The sequence below is a fragment of the Triticum dicoccoides genome, chromosome 7B (genome assembly GCF_002162155.2).
Source record: "Triticum dicoccoides isolate Atlit2015 ecotype Zavitan chromosome 7B, WEW_v2.0, whole genome shotgun sequence".
NCBI lineage: Eukaryota > Viridiplantae > Streptophyta > Magnoliopsida > Poales > Poaceae > Triticum > Triticum dicoccoides.
Window position 1 is genome coordinate 347,236,210 of NC_041393.1, and position 18,358 is coordinate 347,254,567.

Below are 18,358 nucleotides of genomic sequence, written 5' to 3' on the forward strand. Positions count from 1 at the left end.
CCGAAAGTGAGATCTAATAGAGATAGTGTGATAAGATAAATATATTTTTGGTATTTTATAATATAAATGCAAAAAGTAAAGATGCAAATAAAAGTAGATTGAAAGCTTATATGATAAAAGATAGACCCAGGGGCCATAGGTTTCACTAGTGGCTTCTCTCAAGATAGCATAAGTATTACGGTGGGTGAACAAATTACTGTCGAGCAATTGATAGAAAAGCGAATAATTATGAGATTATCTAGGCATGATCATGTATATAGGCATCACGTCCGCGACAAGTAGACCAACTCCTGCCTGCATCTACTACTGTTACTCCACACATCGACTGCTATCCAGCATTGATTTAGAGTATTAAGTTCATAAGAATAGAGTAACGCATTAAGAAAGATGACATGATGTAGAGGGATAAACTCAAGCAATATGATATAAACCCCATCTTTTTATCGTTGATGTCAACAATACAATACGTGCCTTGTAACCCTTTCTGTCACTGGGTAAGGACACCGCAAGATTGAACCCAAAGCTAAACACTTCTCCCATGGCAAGAAAGATCAATCTAGTAGGCCAAACCAAACTAATAATTCAAAGAGACTTAAAAAGATAACTCAATCATACATAAAAGAATTCAGAGGAGATTCAAATATTTCTCATAGATAAACTTTATCATAAACCCACAATTCATCGGATCTCGACAAACGCACCGCAAAAAGAGTTTACATCGAATAGGTATCCACAAGAGAGGCGGAGAACATTCTAGCTAATAACTATGGATCCGAAGGTCTATGTTAAACTACTCACAACTCATCGAAGGGGCTATGGTGTTGATGTAGAAGCCCTCCATGGTCGATTCCCCCTCCGGCGAAGCACCGACGAAGGTTACGGTGGTGGAAATTGTTTTTCATTGGCTCCTTGGATGTTTTCTGGGTACGTGGGTATATATAGGAGAAAGAAGTACGTCGGTGGCCGCTCGAGGGGCCCAGGAGACACGGGGCGCACCCACCTGGGCGCGCCCTCCTATCTCCTAGCCGCCTCGATTGCTTCTTGACTTGCACTCCAAGTCCTCTGGATCACGTTCATTCCAAAAATCACGCTCCCGAAGGTTTCATTCCATTTGGACTCCATTTGATATTCCTTTTCTTCGAAATACTGAAATAGGCAAAAAAACAGCAATATGGGTTGGGCCTCCGGTTAGTAGGTTAGTCCAAAAAATGATATAAATGTGTAAAATAAAGCCCATAAACATCCAAAAGGGGTAATATAATAGCATGGAACAATCAAAAATCATAGATACGTTGGAGACGTATCACTCGACAAACTGGGAATGTTGTCGGTGACTGAACTATGAACAGGCGAACATAGAAGGGGAGAAGAACTCGCCCCGCAAGCTGGAGACTTCGGGTGCACTAAGTCTCCAGGGATCATGAGACACCAACGTTGGAGGTTAGTTCGAGGCCTACTAAGGGAGTCCTGGACTAAGGGGTCCTCGGGCTGCTGGCCTATCTCTTATGGGCCGGACAGGTGGGCCGCTCTATAACTACTACAAGGCCGAGCTACTCCGTATCCGGACAGGAAACCTTCAGAGCCTTGGTGTGTCCTCGAAGTCAAGATGGAAGAATCGGCATGTTTATTCCCTTGATGTAACCGACCATGTGTAACCCTAATACTCCTGGTGTCTATATAAACCACAGGGTTTTAGTCGGTAGAGGCTAGAGGAAGAACCATCATCCTACTCACCTAGGGTTTAGTTCATCTGATCTCGTGGTAGATCGACTCTGTAATCATCCTATACACTTCAATATAATCAGGGATGGCGTAGGGTTTTACCTCTTCGAGAGGGCCCGAACCTGGGTAACATCGTGCCCTTCATCCACTGTTCCCCATTGATCCAAGGTCCACAACTCGAGACCTGTCGGTGTCAAAACCAGCGGATCTCGGGTAGGGGGTCCTGAACTGTGCATCTAAGGTCGATGGTAACAGGAGATGGGGGACACGATGTTTATCTCATGTAGGGGGTCCTGAACTTCCTGCTTGATTGATCTTGATGAATATGAGCATTATAAGAGTTGATCTTCCTCGAGATCAGTATGACTAAACCCTAGAAGTCTAGCCTATATGATTCTGATTCTGATTGTGTCCTATGGACTAAACCCTCTGGTTTATATAGACACCGGAAGGGGGCTAGGGTTATAAAAGGTCGGTTACAGAGAAATGAATCTACATATACGACTTGCCAAGCTTGCCATCCACGCCAAGGAGAGTCCCATACGGACACGGGGAGAAGTCTGTCTTGTATCTTCATGGCCCAACAGTCCGGCCCATGAATATAGTCCGGCTGTCCGAGGACCCCTTAATCCAGGACTCCCTCGGTAGCCCCTGAACCAGGCTTCAATGGCGAGGTGTCATGGCGCGCAGATTGTCTTCGGCATTGCAAGGCGGGTTCCTTCTCCGAATACTCCAACATAGTCTTCGAACATAGAAAAGTGTCCGAGTCTGCAAAACAAGTACCACAGAACCATAGAGAGTATAATATTTCACGAGTCCAATCTGCTGACGACTTTTTGTAATGTGACATCATCGCCCGGTCATTATTCGAACCGTCCTGCCACTCCATATTTCGAGGCACGTTTTCATTGGCACGTCTTGTCAAAGCAGAGATCATGTCCCCTTATTGCGGGATTCTCACCAATACGGGCGTGGATAACCCAACTGTTCTATTGGTAGGATTCCTTGGGAATAGGCATATTCATCACCTTTATAAAGGGGCAAAGATTCGTCCTCTTTCTTCTACACCAAGCCTTTCATCAACCTTTCCCTCTTCGAGTTCTAGCACCCAAGGTTCCAGCTAATCGCTTCTCGCCTCCCTGTAATGTCTGGACCTAGCCCTCAAGGACGATGGGTTGCTTCCTCTGTCACAGAGGAGGACATCATGAAGCTCCGGGAGGCAATGTACCTGACCGCAAAAATCCTCCACACGCTTCCTGCTCAAGGGCAGGTTATTCCAACCCCCAGATCCGGCGAGAGGGTAGTATTCATCTCCCACTTCCTCCGAGGGCTAGGGTTTGCTCTCCATCCCTTTGTTCGAGGGCTCATGTTTTACTATGGGCTAGATTTCCACGATCTAGCTCCAGATTCCTTTCTTCATGTCTCGGTGTTCATTATTACGTTCGAGGCGTTCCTCTGAATCCCCCCACTCTTCGGCTTGTGGCTCAAGACCTTTAACATGAAGCCGAAGGTGATCAACAAGAAACAAGCAGAGTGCAGCGGTGCTACGGTGAGCAAACTCACCAATGCTACTTGGCCAAAGGGCACCTTTACAGAAACTTCCGTCCTGTGGCAACGGGAGTGGTTTTACATCACTGAACCTCATGGCAACAAGTGGGCGGCTACGCCTGCGTTCCGATCCGGTCCTCCACCACAACTTGCATCATGGATTAACAAGGGGCTGGACTGGCGATCCGTCGATGAAGTGAAGATGTTGCAAAGCCGCATCCAGAGCCTTATTGAAAAGGACACCGGTCTTATCAACATAATTCAAGTAATGCTAGTCCGTCGGGTCCTGCCGTGCCAGCGACGGCCTCTCCGTATGTGGGAGTTCAACCTAGAAGGACCACGAACCCTTCAGTACCTCCCTGGCACGACGCTCAGAGGAATGTGGAAGTTATTCTTAGGGGCACGGAAATAGTGGCCGGATACTAAAGAGGATATCGGCCTTGACTGCAACCATCTGGTTACTCCGGTAAGTATTTGTCCTCCGAACACAACTTAATTAAATTCCTCATAATGCTGTATATAGAAAACCATACTTGGCCAGGGCTGGACAAAGAAGGCGGAGAGAATTAGGTGTTCGGCCCCTCTTCCCGAAGACTTAGCTGATCCGGTGTTAACAAGGATGATGGCTCCGGTGCCATACCAGGTGTCGGCGGAGACTGGGACTCCCCTTTCCGAAGATGAAAGAGGAGCTAACATCTCCTCTCCCCATGGGAAGAAGAGGACTGGCTCTAAAGAGTTAGAGATAGAGGCTTCTAAGCGAGGGAAGATATCCCTGATAGGGGGTTCCGGTTCAGGAGGCGATGTTGACACGTAGTCCTTCTGCAAAGATAGGCCTTTAGCTAAATCGTAAGTGAACAAGGGTATTTTAAACATGTCCCATTCTTTCTTGGTTGTACAGGTAACATTTAATATATGTTTGCAGTCCGGCATGCAGCCTTCCTCAACTGTCCTCCTCTTCGGGGGGGTCTTCTTCCGAAGATGATGGAGAGTGATACGCCTCCACTGATCTCCCTTCCTGATAAGGCAGACGACGTCGAGGTGTCGTCCTAGAGAATCTCTCCCAATCAACAAGAGATGCGGGGGATAGAGAAGACCACGCCTGAAGATGATATTTTGGCCGCCCGTGGTCCAAGGTGTGCGGCCCCTACTAAGACCGACAACAAAGGTCCCGGACTATCTAGGTTCCAGGGGACGGCGCAATCTGCTCTGGATCCGCAGGGGCCAGATACATTGATGGACACATTGCGACATGCGTCCGTCTCAGAGGAACATCATACCTTGATGGGTATGGTTGTTGAGAGGGTTCGGTCCATGAAAAGCGGATCGAATGAAGCCGTTACGAGCTTGCTATGAGGCTTCGAGGTACGCAATGTATTATTTTTAATTGTGTTATAAACGCAAAATGTGCCTATGTATAGATAGTAGCCCCTGAGACTCTGGTTGGCTTCCTAAGGGGGGCGATCAGAGGATCAAGAAATATATACGCATGAAATGATCTGACTAATTGAAACACAGGTTGTTATATCCATGGAGACTGCCCGAGCTACAGAGATTGAACATCTGAAGCAGAAAGTTGATGTGGAGGATGATGACATCACGATTATGAATAGATGGCTCGACGAGGCGCAAGGTATGTCTCTGAGGCACTCAATATATGCAATTATTATGATATGAGCATGACGCTGAGAAATTGTATACTGTAATATGCATAACTGCAGATAGTGCCGCCACAGTTGAGACCCTTCAGGCTACACTTGCTCGGGCCAAAGAGCGGGCCAGGATGGGTAATGCGGCTGCCAAAAAGGCAGCCACCGAATTAAAGGCCGAACAAGCTGCTCGGCGCCAGTGCGAGGAGAGAATATCTACTATGGCGCTTGAGTTAAAGGATGCCGCTAGCCGATGCCAATTTCTTGAGAAAGATAACAAAGCCAAAGCGGTTGATCTTGACAAGGCCTTACAAGAGGCGAGGGATGCCCGGTCTGAGTCTAGAGCAGCTCGGGAGGAGGTCCGACAACCTGGGGAGATCGCAGCTTGTAAGCCCTTCTTATTACAAACTAAGTTTGGCGACCTGAAGTATGCCCCGCTTAATCAAATGTGGAGTTCACCAGGCGCATTTTTGGACTTGCCAAAGAGTGTTGTCGATGCGACTCAGTTTTTCCACGTGCAAGAGGGACATGCGACGAAAAGCTATTCTAGTCACAATTCAACGTGCCAAAGCGTCGGCTATTGAATGAACAGATGCCCCAGTGGGATGAGCTCCACAAGATGTCCGGATCTACCATGAAGGATGTCATAATCCAGTTGTGGCCGAATGAGCCAATTCTGAATAGTTATTTCCGTTTGGTGCGGCGGCTTGTTGACGCGGTGCCGCATATCGGTGCTGTTAAGCGGTCAACATGCATAGAAGGATCACGGATGGCCCTTGCCCGCGTTAAGACGTATTGGGCGAAGATGAAGGCCACCGATATTGCAGAGCAAAGTCCACCCGAGGGCCAGGACCATCACACCCTGGAGCATTATTTTGAGGCCGTCCTGGAGGGTGCCCGCTTGATTGAGGATCAGTGCTCGAAAAATGTTATGTTCGAGTAAAGTGTATCAAAATTGTGACAATAATATTGTGATATATTTAAGGCTATGTTTTTATACTTTTGCCCAAAAAGTTTTGGTGCCTCCTGTGCGGCCGTTTTTTTGTATATATAATCTGAAAGTTTGCCAATCGTCGGCTGAAGCCCCCTCACGTATGACGCGGGGGTGTTAGTCCGGCGAACCAGGTAATCGGACTATAGGGCTTTAACACTTCCACTAAGCCATAAAAGTTTGATGGTGGGTCTACGATATAGCCCTAGTATGTAAACGGTAATCCAAATACGGTGCGCTTACATACGTGACCAGAAGAACGGTCCTTCGTTTAATATGGAGGGAATCGCAAAGATTCCGATAAGTCATCGCGTGGTTGACCAGCTCTTGCCGCATCATGACAGTCAGTTTTCGGCTTTCTCTACTGAGGTTCTCATCCGGACAAACCAGGACACAATCACAGTAGTTCTCCCTTTACTACCTTAGCCGATATAGCGGAAATTAAGGTAGTAAGCACAGGAGTCGGGGAACCCAACTATTGAACAAATACATGATTCGGATATGATGCATATAAGGCGACACTCGCGACACCGAGCACTCCCTGAAGGTGTTCGGACTTTTAAAGGTATACCGGGCTGAATACAACCCCTGGTAATGGACCCTAGTGTCAAGGCACGTGTGGCAATCTGACATGAGGAGAGAATGCAGGTGGTGAGAGAATAAGTCTTCCAAAATAATATGGACCAACATGCTTCTATAATATCCCATTCTAGTACGACGAGCCGTGTGTTTACAGATAGTGTCGATAACTTCCTAGGACATTGTACATGCCAGAAAAGTATAAAACAAAAGGAGATAAAAAGGTTTACGTAGGGTCTTAATCTAAAAAGAAACCTTAGTGCGGGGCCCTGCTGCACGTCTGTGCCGTTTTCTCCTTTGTGATTTGTCCTTGAAGGGGGTAGTGTGGTGGCCATCTGTAAAAAAGAAAAACCCTGGTAAAGAGAATCCAGTGTGACCGTAAATAAAGCTGGTTCGTTTAATGGATCTTGAAAGATAATCGTAGAGTCCAAATAGGGTCTAGCCGAACTATGGACTATTTGTGTGCAGTGTGCCCCCAGCGCTGCCCAATAGATTGTAAGGGTGTACTTGTGTATACGAGGCACGTATGCTATCGCCTTATGGGGCCGTTGATGGGGGCGTGACTGCTAATCGAGCTCAGATTTATCTGAGCTGTCGCACTGAGGCGTACTTCGGACACATTCAGCTGTGTCCGTGGTCCTAACGACAAATGGTCTGTTCAGCTTGAATAGGTTGTTTTGTACTTCAGCTGCTAAGGCTGCAGTATCCTTCTCTGTACAGAGAGAGAACTCCATATTTCCACTGACCGTGATGATGCCACGTGGTCCAGGCATTTTGATCTTTAAATAGGCATAATGTGGGACTGCATTAAAGCGGGCGAAGGCCGTTCTTCTGAGTAGTGCATGATAGCCACTTCGGAACGGAGCTATATCGAAGATTAGCTCTTTGCTTCAAAAGTTGTCGGGAGAGCCAAATACGACTTCCAAAGTTAAAGAGCCCATGTAGCGGGCTTCTATGCCGGGTATAACTACTTTAAAGGTCCTGTGATACGTCTCCGTCGTATCTACTTTTCGAAACACTTTTGCCCTTGTTTTGGACTTTAACTTGCATGATTTGAATGGAACTAACCCGGACTGACGCTGTTTTTTGCAGAACTGCCATGGTATTATTTTTGTGCAGAAATAAAAGTTCTCGGAATGACCTGAAAATCCACGGAGCAACTTTTCAGAGTTAATAAAAAATACTGGCAAAAGAAATAGCATCAGGGGGCCCACACCCTGTCCACGAGGGTGGGGGGCGCGCCCCCTCCCCCTGGGTGAGCCCCCTGCCTCGTGGGCCCCCTAGACGTCCACTGACCTCAACGCCAACTCCATATATTAGCTTTCACGGAGAAAAAAATCAGAGAGAAAGTTTCATCGCGTTTTACGATACAGAGCCGCCGCCAAGCCCTAATCTCTCTCGGGAGGGCTGATCTGGAGTCCGTTCGGGGCTCCAGAAAGGGGGATTCATCGCCGTCATCATCATCAACCATCCTCCACCACCAATTTCATAATGCTCACTGCCATGCGTGAGTAATTCCATCATAGGCTTGCTGGACGGTGATGGTTTGGATGAGATTTACCATGTAATCAAGTTAGTTTTGTTAGGGTTGGATCCCTAGTATCCACTATGTTCTGAGATTGATGTTGCTAAGACTTTGCTATGCTCAATGCTTGTCACAAGGGCCCGAGTGCCTTGATTTCAGATCTGAACCTATTATGTTTTCATGAATATATTTGAGTTCTTGATCCTATCTTGCAAGTCTATAGTCATCTATTATGTGTAATGAGCCGACAACTCCGAAGTGACAATAATTGGGATACTTCTCGGTGATCACCGTGGTTTGAGGAGTTCATGTATTCACTATGTGTTAATGCTTTGGTCCGGTACTCTATTAAAAGGAGGCCTTAATATCCCTTAGTTTCCACTAGGACCCCGCTGCCACGGGAGGGTAGGACAAAAGATGGCATGCAAGTTCTTTTCCATAAGCACGTATGACTATATTCGAAATACATGCCTACATTACATTGACGAACTGGAGCTAGTTCTGTTTCACCCTATGTTATAACTATTGCATGAGGAATCGCATCCGACATAATTATCCATCACTGATCCAATGCCTACGAGCTTTTCACATATTGTGCTTTGCTTATTGACTTTACCGTTGCTACTGTTACAATTACTACAAAACTGCTACTATTACTTTTGTTACCATTACCGTTACTTCCATACTACTTTGCTACTAAATACTTTGCTGCAGATACTAAGTTATCCAGGTGTAGTTGAATTGACAACTCAACTAGTATTACTTGAGAATATTCTTTGGCTCCCTTTGCGTCGAACAATAAATTTGGGTTGAATACTCTACCCTCGAAAACTGTTGCGATCCCCTATACTTGTGGGTTATCAAGACTATTTTCTAGCGCCGTTGCTGGGGAGCATAGCTCTATTCTTTGAGTCACTTGGGAATTATATCTGCTGATCACTATGAGGAACTTGAAAGACGAAAGAACTAAGATTTTCCCCTCAACTATGAGGGGAGGTAAGGAACTACCATCTAGCTCTACACTAGATTCTCCTTCTGTTTTGAGTAAACTTGTGACACCTAAACCTTCTACTGCTATGAATTCTGATATGCGGCATGTTATTGATGATGCCACTTCTGCTATGCATGATACTTATGATGAAACTACTTCTGTGCCATCAGGTGAATTTCTTGATGAACAACTTGCTAGGGCTAGATAGAATGAAATAATTAAAATTTGATATTATTAAAGATAGTGATGATGAAGGTTCTCCCCCTAAGTATGAATTGCATGTTGTTCCTGAGGGTTATGTTATGGATGAACAAACTGTTAGAGATTTTCTTGTTTGCAATGATAGATCTGATCTTAAGAAGTTACTAATTAAACTTAAACAGAAATCTCTAAATGCTAGAATGAAATATGACCCTGCGTTTGCTACTTCACCTATCTTTATTACTGATAAGGATTATGAATTCTCTGTCGACCCTGAGATAATTACTTTGGTTGAATCTGATCCTTTTTATGGCTATGAATCTATGAATCTGAAACTGTTGTGGCACATCTTACTAAGTTAAATGATATAGCGACCCTGTTCACTAATGATGAGAAGTCTCGCTATTATTATATCCTTAAGATATTTCCATTCTCATTAAAGGGTGATGCTAAAACTTGGTTTAATTCTCTTGATCCTGGTTGTGTGTGTAGTCCCCAGGATATGATTAATTACTTCTCTGCTAAATATTTCCCTGCTCATAAGAAACAAGCTGCCTTGAGGGGAATATATAATTTTGTGCAAATTGAAGAAGAGAGTCTCCCACAAGCTTGGGGGAGGCTTCTCCGATTACATAATGCTTTGCCTGATCATCCTCTTAAGAAAAATGAAATACTTGATATCTTTTATAATGGACTAACCGATGCTTCCAAGGACCACTTGGATAGTTGTGCTGGTTGTGTTTTCAGGGAAAGAACAGTCGATCAAGCTGAAATGTTATTGAATAATATGTTGACCAATGAAAATAATTGGACTCTTCCTGAGACAACTCCTAAGCCAACTCCTAAACCAACTCTGAAGAAGATGGGTGTTCTATTTCTCAATCCTAAAGATATGCAAGAGGCAAAGAAATCTATGAAAGAAAAAGGTAATGAAGCTGAAGATGTTAAGAATTTACCTCCTGTTGAAGAAATACATGGTCTTAATCTACCACCTATTGAAGAAATACATGGTCTTGATAACCCGACACAGGTAGTAAAGGTAAATTCTCTCTATAGATATGATAAAGTTGAAATCCCCTCTACTAAGTTTCCTAGCCAATGCTTGGATGAATTTGATGACTTTATGACTACACAAGAAAACTTTAATGCTTATGTTGGTAGAGAATTAAAGAGTGATTCTTTCATGATTGGACGCTTGAGTGATTATATGGCTAGAGTTAATGGTGAACTTAAACTCATTAGCAAATATGCTTCTATGGTTACCACTCAAGCAGAACAAGTACTTAAAGCTCAAAGTGATTTGCTCGATGAATTGAATAATAAACATGATTTTGCTGTTAGAGTGGCTACTAGAACTGGTAAAATGACTCAGGAACCTTTGTATCCTGAAGGACACCGTAAGAGAATTGAGCAAGATGAGAAATAATGTAGATGCACCTAGTCCCTCTAAAAAGAAGAAAAATAAAAATGATAGGACTTTGCATGCTTCTAGTGAACCTGTTGTAGAAACACCTGAGAATCCCAATGATATTTCTATTTCTGATGCTGAAACACAATCAGGTGATGAACATGAACCTGGTGATAATCTTAATGATAATGTTCATATTGATGCTCAACCTAGCAATAATAATGATGTAGAGATTGAACCTGTTGTTGATCTTGATAACCCACAATCAAAGAATCAACGTTATGATAAGAGAGACTTTGTTGCTAGAAAGAACGGTAAAGAAAGAGAAACATGGGTTCAGAAACCCATCTCTTTTCCTCCTAAGCCATACAAGAAAAAGGATGATGAGGATTTTGAGCGCTTTACTGAAATGATTAGACCTATCTTTTTACGTATGCGCTTAACTGATATGCTTAAGGTGAACCCTTATGCTAAATACATGCAGGATATTATTACAAATAAAAGAAAGATACCGGAAGCTGAAATTTCCACCATGCTTGCTAATTATACTTTTAAGGGTGGAATACCAAAGAAACTTGGAGACCCAGGAGTACCAACTATACCATGCTCCATTAAAAGAAACTATATTAAAACTGCTTTATGTGATCTTGGAGCCGGTGTTAGTGTCATGCCTCTCTCTTTATGTCGTAGACTTGAATTGAATAAGTTGACACCTACTGAAATATCTTTGCAAATGGCTGATAAATCAACTTCTATACCTGTCGGTATATGTGAGGATGTGCCCGTTGTGGTTGCAAATGTCACTATCTTAACGGACTTTGTTATTCTTGATATTCCCGAGGACGATATTATGTCGATTATCCTTGGTATACCCTTTTTGAATACTGCAGGGGCTGTTATTGATTGCAGCAAAGGCAATGTCACTTTTCATGTTAATGGTAATGAGCATACGATACACTTTCCGAGGAAAGAACCTCAAGTTCACAGCATCAATTCTATTGGAAAAATTCCAACTATTATTATTGGAGGTTTTGAATTTCCTCTTCCTACTGTCAAGAATAAATATGATATTTTTATTATTGGGGATGTTCATACCCCCGTTGAGGTAACCTAGTGTTATTTGAAATTTCTCCGATTCCATGTTATTTAGAGTGATTTTGTTAATAAGACTTGATCAACCTTGTTAGTGGATTCCTTTCGATGAGCATGAGATGGATGAAACTAGAAGGCACAACCTTCTGTACCCTCTTTTCACTTTTTGTTATTTAGAATAAATAAAGCAAAAATAGTATTATCTGCCTGTTTTTTGAATTATCCATGCAATAAAAAATATCCTGAAAATAAAAGTTCTCCAAATGCCATGCCAATTTGGTATGATTTTTTCTGGAATATTTGAGAATATCTGGCACTAAGAACACAGCAGGGGGAGCTGGCACCTGGCCATGAGGGTCCAGGGCGCGCCCACCCCTACAGGGCGCCCCCTGCCTCATGGGCCCATGGTGGCCCCCCTCCACTTATTCCTGCACCCACACACTTCATCTTCCTCCCAAAAAAATCACCATCCATCTCAAGCACGAGTTCTACCTCATTTTGCTGCGATTTTCAATCTCCTTGCTCAAACCTCCATTCACAAAACTGCTTTGGGAGATTGTTCCTTGGTATGTGCCTCATCCAATGGTCCAATTAGTTTTTGTCCTAGTGCTTTATTCATTGCAAATTTTTGCTGCCTAGGTGACCATGTTCTTGAGCTTGCATGTCAAATTTATGAGGTCCCAAGTAATTCTAATGCATGATATAGGCTCTAGGCACTTGTTGGAGTAGTTGCTATCAGTGTTGTTGAGTTTTATTCACTTTTATTTTGAGTTACTAAAAATTTCAGAAATTTTTAGAAAATGATTAGGAGATTTTTGAGGGACTCTTCTAGCCAAGGCTCCAAGGATAAACAAGCTAAGGAGAAAGAAAAGGCCAAGTATAATTTCGCTTGCGTGGCGGAAGTACGGTCGTGTGAATGGCCTTGTGATGATTTCTTGAGAGCAGCCAGGATTATGATGACTTTTATTCATTGGCTGATAATGCGGGCCTCACCGACTTCCTACACGACTGGATCGAACAGTATCTCTTACTCACCAATACTTTCATGTAAAACTTCGACTATTATCCTAAGAAATCACCTCCTTCGGCAGCTTTTCATTTATATGATGTGCATAAGGAGATGCCATTACGTGATTTTTGCGTGGTTTGCAGAATACCCTTTGAGGGCAGCTTAGAGGAACCATATCATAAAGATGTGGATGGTTTTATTAATACTATTACTTTAGGGGAATCGAGGAAGGTTTCTGATGCAAGAATTACTAGCATACATTTTCCTGTTTTACGCTACTTTGCAATATTTGCTAGTCGATGCTTAATTGGTCACGAAAACTGTGGAAACCTCGGTGTTCCTGATATTATTATTTTGTTCCATGCTTTATTTCATGATAACTCTGTTAGTATGGGTGCTATTATTGCTAAACGGTTAAGCCTGAACTGTACAAAGGGCCCCATCTTTGGAGGTATCTATGCTGCACGCCTTGCTAAACACTTCGAGATACCTATTAGGCATTTTGAGAAAGAATAAAAACTGCTGCCCCCTACTTTTCTAGATTATAAGAGCATGGTAGCACATGATTTTATTGTTAACAATGATGATAAGATGGTTTTGTATAATTTGAGATTTAATAAGAAACACAATGAGATTATTATATTGCATGCGCCCTCTTTGTTTGATTTAACCGAAGGCCCTTATCTCGTCTTACCGGAGGCCGTCTACGCGCTCCCTGGCCAGACTTCCGCCCTAGAGCCTGAGCTGGAACCACCACTTGACCCTTATCGACCATCATCTTATCAATGGGATCCAGAGGAGATCGCCAGTCAGTGGCAGTACAATGACACTCCTCAGTACACCGGGGAGAGTAGCCGCGATCCATGGGCATAGACCAACTTAGGCCAAAAGCCTAAGCTTGGGGGAGTACGTATTTCTCACCGACATTACATCCATGTTCACACACTCATTCTAGTTGTCGGTGCTCATACTCTTTCATTGTACTATCCATACTAGTTTAATTTCTTTTTCTATCTTTCTTCTTGTGTGTTTGATAAACTTTTGGAAAAACCAAAAAAAATAGTTAGTTTAAATTCCATGCTTGTAGTAGTAACTAAAAGAAAACCCAAAAATATTTCTCGTTCTTCTTTTGCTTGTTGGGAGCTTTCCCGTGTAAATAGTTTTATTTTTTTTCTTTCCTTTGGGGGTCGAGAGGTGAAGAGCATAATGAAAATGTTTAAGTGGCTCTTATATGCATAATTGTTGATTTAACCAAGACCCCACATTAACTTGTCTTCTCCGTCAAATTGAATGCTTGCAGATTCCAGCTTAGTCCAATGCACGTGCACTATTATTATTATACACATCGTTCGGTCGTGCAAGTGAAAGGCAATAATGACGATATATGATGGACTGATTGAGATGAGAGAAGCTGGTATGAACTCGACCTCTCTTGTTTTTGTAAATATGATTAGTTCATCGTTCCTGATTCAGCCTATTATGAATAAACATGTTTGCAATGACAATTAGAGATTATAGTTTCTTATGCCATGCTTAATTAGCTATGAGCTTATAATGGTTCACCTTGCGTGCCAACATGCTATTGAAATGGTTGTGATGTGGTATGATAGGGTGGTATCCTCCTTTGAATGAATTGAGTGACTCGACTTGGCACATGTTCACGCATGTAGTTGAAACCAAATCAACATAGCCTTCATGATATTTATGTTCATGGTGGATTATATCCTACTCATGCTTGCACTTGGTGTTGATTAATTTTAATGCATGTTCATGGCTGTTGTCGCTCTCTCAGTTGGTCGCTTCCCAGTATCTTGCTAGCCTTCACCTGTACTAAGCGGGAATACTGCTTGTTCTTCCAAACTCCATAAACCCCAAAGTTATTCCATATGAGCCCACCATACCTTCCTATATATGTGGTATCTACCTGCCGTTCGAAGTAAATTTGTATGTGCCAAACTCCAAACCTTCAAATGAAATTCTGTTTTGTATGCTCGAGCAGCTCATGTATCAACTAGGGTTGTTTGTATCTTCCATGCTAGGTGGGTTATTCTCAAGAGGAGTGGACTCCGCTCCTCATTCACGAGAAAATGGCTGGTAACCGGGATGCCCAGTCCCATGCTCCAATCAAATCAAAATAATTAAACAAAACTCCCCCGGGATTGTTACGAGTTGGAGGCACCCGTTGTTTCGGGCAAGCCATGGATTGATGCTTGTTGGTGGTGGGGGAGTATAAATTTCACCATTCTGTTTGGGAACCGCCTATAATGTGTGTAGTATGGAAGATATCGAGATCTCGTAGTTGTTATGTTGACAGTGAAAGTATACCGCTCAAAATGTTATTCATCTCTATTTCGAAATCGAGCTCTGGCACCTCTACAAATCCCTGCTTCCCTCTGTGAAGGGCCTATCTATTTACTTTTATGTTGAGTCATCACCCTCTTATTAAAAAGCACCCGCTGGAGAGCACCACTGTCATTTGCATGCATTATTATTAGTTTGTATTGGGTATGACCATGGCTGGATCTCCATGAATTACAATGTTTAGTCAGTCCTTGGTCTTTAAAGGTGCTCTGCATTTATGTTTTGCGGTCTCAGAAAGGGCTAGCGAGATACCATATTGTCATATCATATTATGATTTTTTTGGGAAAGTGTTGTCATCCGAGATTTATTATTATTGCTCGCTAGTTGATTATGCCATTGACATGAGTAAACATGAGACCTAAGTGTTCTTGTGAATATGGTTAGTTTATAATCTTTGCTGAAAAGTTGAATGCTGGCTTTACATATTTACAACAACAAGAGCAAACAAAGTTTGTAAAAGTTTTTCTTTATCAATTTTAGTTTGTCAACTGAATTGCTTCAGGACAAGCAAAGGTTTAAGCTTGGGGGAGTTGATACGTCTCTGTCGTATCTACTTTTCCAAACACTTTTGCCCTTGTTTTGGACTCTAACTTGCATGATTTGAATGGAACTAACCTGAACTGACACTGTTTTCAGCAGAAGTGCCATGGTGTTATTTTTGTGCAGAAATAAAAGTTCTCGGAATGACCTGAAAATCCACAGAGCAACTTTTCAGAATTAATAAAAAATACTGGCGAAAGAAATGGGATCAGGGGCCCACACCCTGTCCACGAGGGTCGAGGGCGCCCCCCTCCCCTGGGCACGCCCCCTGCCTCATGGGCCCCCTAGACATCCACCGACCTCAACTCCAACTCCATATATTTTCTTTCGCGGAGAAAAAAATCAGAGAGAAAGTTTCATCGCGTTTTACGATATGGAGCCGCCGCCAAGCCCTAATCTCTCTCGGGAGGGCTGATCTGGAGCCCGTCCAGGGCTCCGGAGAGGGGCATTCGTCGTCATCATCATTATCAACCATCCTCCATTACCAATTTCATGATGCTCACCGCCGTGCGTGAGTAATTCCATCGTAGGCTTGCTGGACGGTGATGGGTTGGATGAGTTTTACCATGTAATCAAGTTAGTTTTGTTAGGGTTTGATCCTAGTATCCACTATGTTCTGAGATTGATGTTGCTAAGACTTTGCAATGCTTAATGCTTGTCATTAGGGCCCGAGTGACATGATTTCAGATCTGAACCTATTATGTTCTCATGAATATATGTGAGTTCTTTATCCTATCTTGCAAGTCTATAGTCACCTATTATGTGTTATGATCCGACAACCCCGAAGTGACAATAATCGGGATACTTCTCGGTGATGACCGTAGTTTGAGGAGTTCATGTATTCACTATGTGTTAATGCTTTGGTCCGATACTCTATTAAAAGGAGGCCTTAATATCCCTTAGTTTCCACTAGGACCCCGCTACCACTAGAGGGTAGGACAAAAGATGTCATGCAAGTTCTTTTCCATAAGCATGTATGACTATATTCGGAATACATGCCTACATTACATTGATGAACTGGAACTAGTTCTGTGTCTCCCTATGCTATAACTATTGCATGAGGATTCGCATCCGACATAATTATCCATCACTGATCCAATGCCTACGAGCTTTTCACATATTGTGCTTTGCTTATTTACTTTACCATTGCTACTGTTACAATTAGTACAAAACTGCTACTATTACTTTTGTTACCATTACCATTACTTCCATACTACTTTGCTACTAAATACTTTGCTGCAGATACTAAGTTATCCAGGTGTGGTTGAATTGACAACTCAACTGCTAATACTTGAGAATATTCTTTGGCTCCCCTTGTGTCGAATCAATAAATTTGGGTTGAATACTCTACCCTCGAAGACTGTTGCGATCCCCTATACTTGTGGGTTATCATCGTGCTGCTTGGCTTGATTCTTGACTGGTCTATCCCCATTTTGCAGACAGTGTCCTGATATATCAGATTTTGACTGCTGCCGCTGTCCATGAGGACTCGAGTAAGATGGTAACCATCGATTATTGGGTCGTGCACTAGGGCAGCCGAACCCCCGTGACAGATACTAGTTGGATGATCCCTGCGATCAAAGGTGATCAGACAGGCTTCCCATGGGTTAAATTTGGGGGAGACAGGCTCAACGACATAGACGTCTTAGAGTGTGCATTTGCGCTCCCTTTTTGGGATATGAGTGACATAGATCATGTTCGCTGTTTTGATCTCCGGTGGAAATTTCTTCTGTCCCCCTGTGTTCGGCTGGCGAGATTCATCCTCGTATTCGCTCTGAGGTCCCTTCCCCTTGTGCTTGGTGTTGAGCTTGCCGGCCTGCTTAAAGACCCAAACAACTGCGGTTTATATGGTTTGCGGGATTAGCGGGGGTGCCATGGATCTGACAGTTCCTGTCTAATATTTTGTCCAGGTTGGATGGACCGTCTTATTTTCCTGTAAATGGTTTCTTCCGCTGACCGAGTCTGGAGCCACTGAATCCAGCGTTTACTGTTGTATCATCTGGGTTTCTAGCATTGTTTCGATGTTTGTTTTTGTTATGTCGTGGCTTTCCATTGCCATCCCTGACTTTGGATGTGCCAGGCTCGCTGGTGCTACTGCGGGCTAACCAACTATCCTCTGCTTTTCTTGGCCAAGGTATCTAGCTAGCCATTCGTCCCGAACACTGTGCTTGAAAGCTGCTAAGGCTACGGTGTCCAGACAATCGACGATTTGGTTCTTCTTAGTGAGAAACCGATTCCAAAGTTTTCGGGCTGATTCCCCGGGTTGTTGGATTATGTGACTTAGATCCCCAGCATCCGGCGGCCGGACATAAGTCCGTTGAAAATTGGCCCGAAAAGCATCCTCAAGTTCTTCCCAATTTCCAATGGAATTTTCTGGGAGGCTTATTAGCCAGTGCCGAGCTGGTCCTTTCAGCTTGAGGGGTAAATATTTGATGGCGTGGAGGTCATCTCCACGGGCCATGTGGATGTGGAGAATAAAGTCTTCTATCTAGACCACAGGATCCGTCATTCCATCATATGCCTTGATGTTCACAGGTTTAAACCCTTCTAGAAATTCATGATCGAACACCTCATCGGTGAAGCATAGGGCTGCATAGCACCCCTGTATTTGACTGTGTCGTGGTGTGGGTTTGACGGTTGTGATGTTCGGTATCGACTCTGAACTGGTATATGACTGGCATATTTGGCCTGATAGCCACAATCTCGTGTGGGGGCACGGTCCCTAGATCCGTAGATGGATCTGG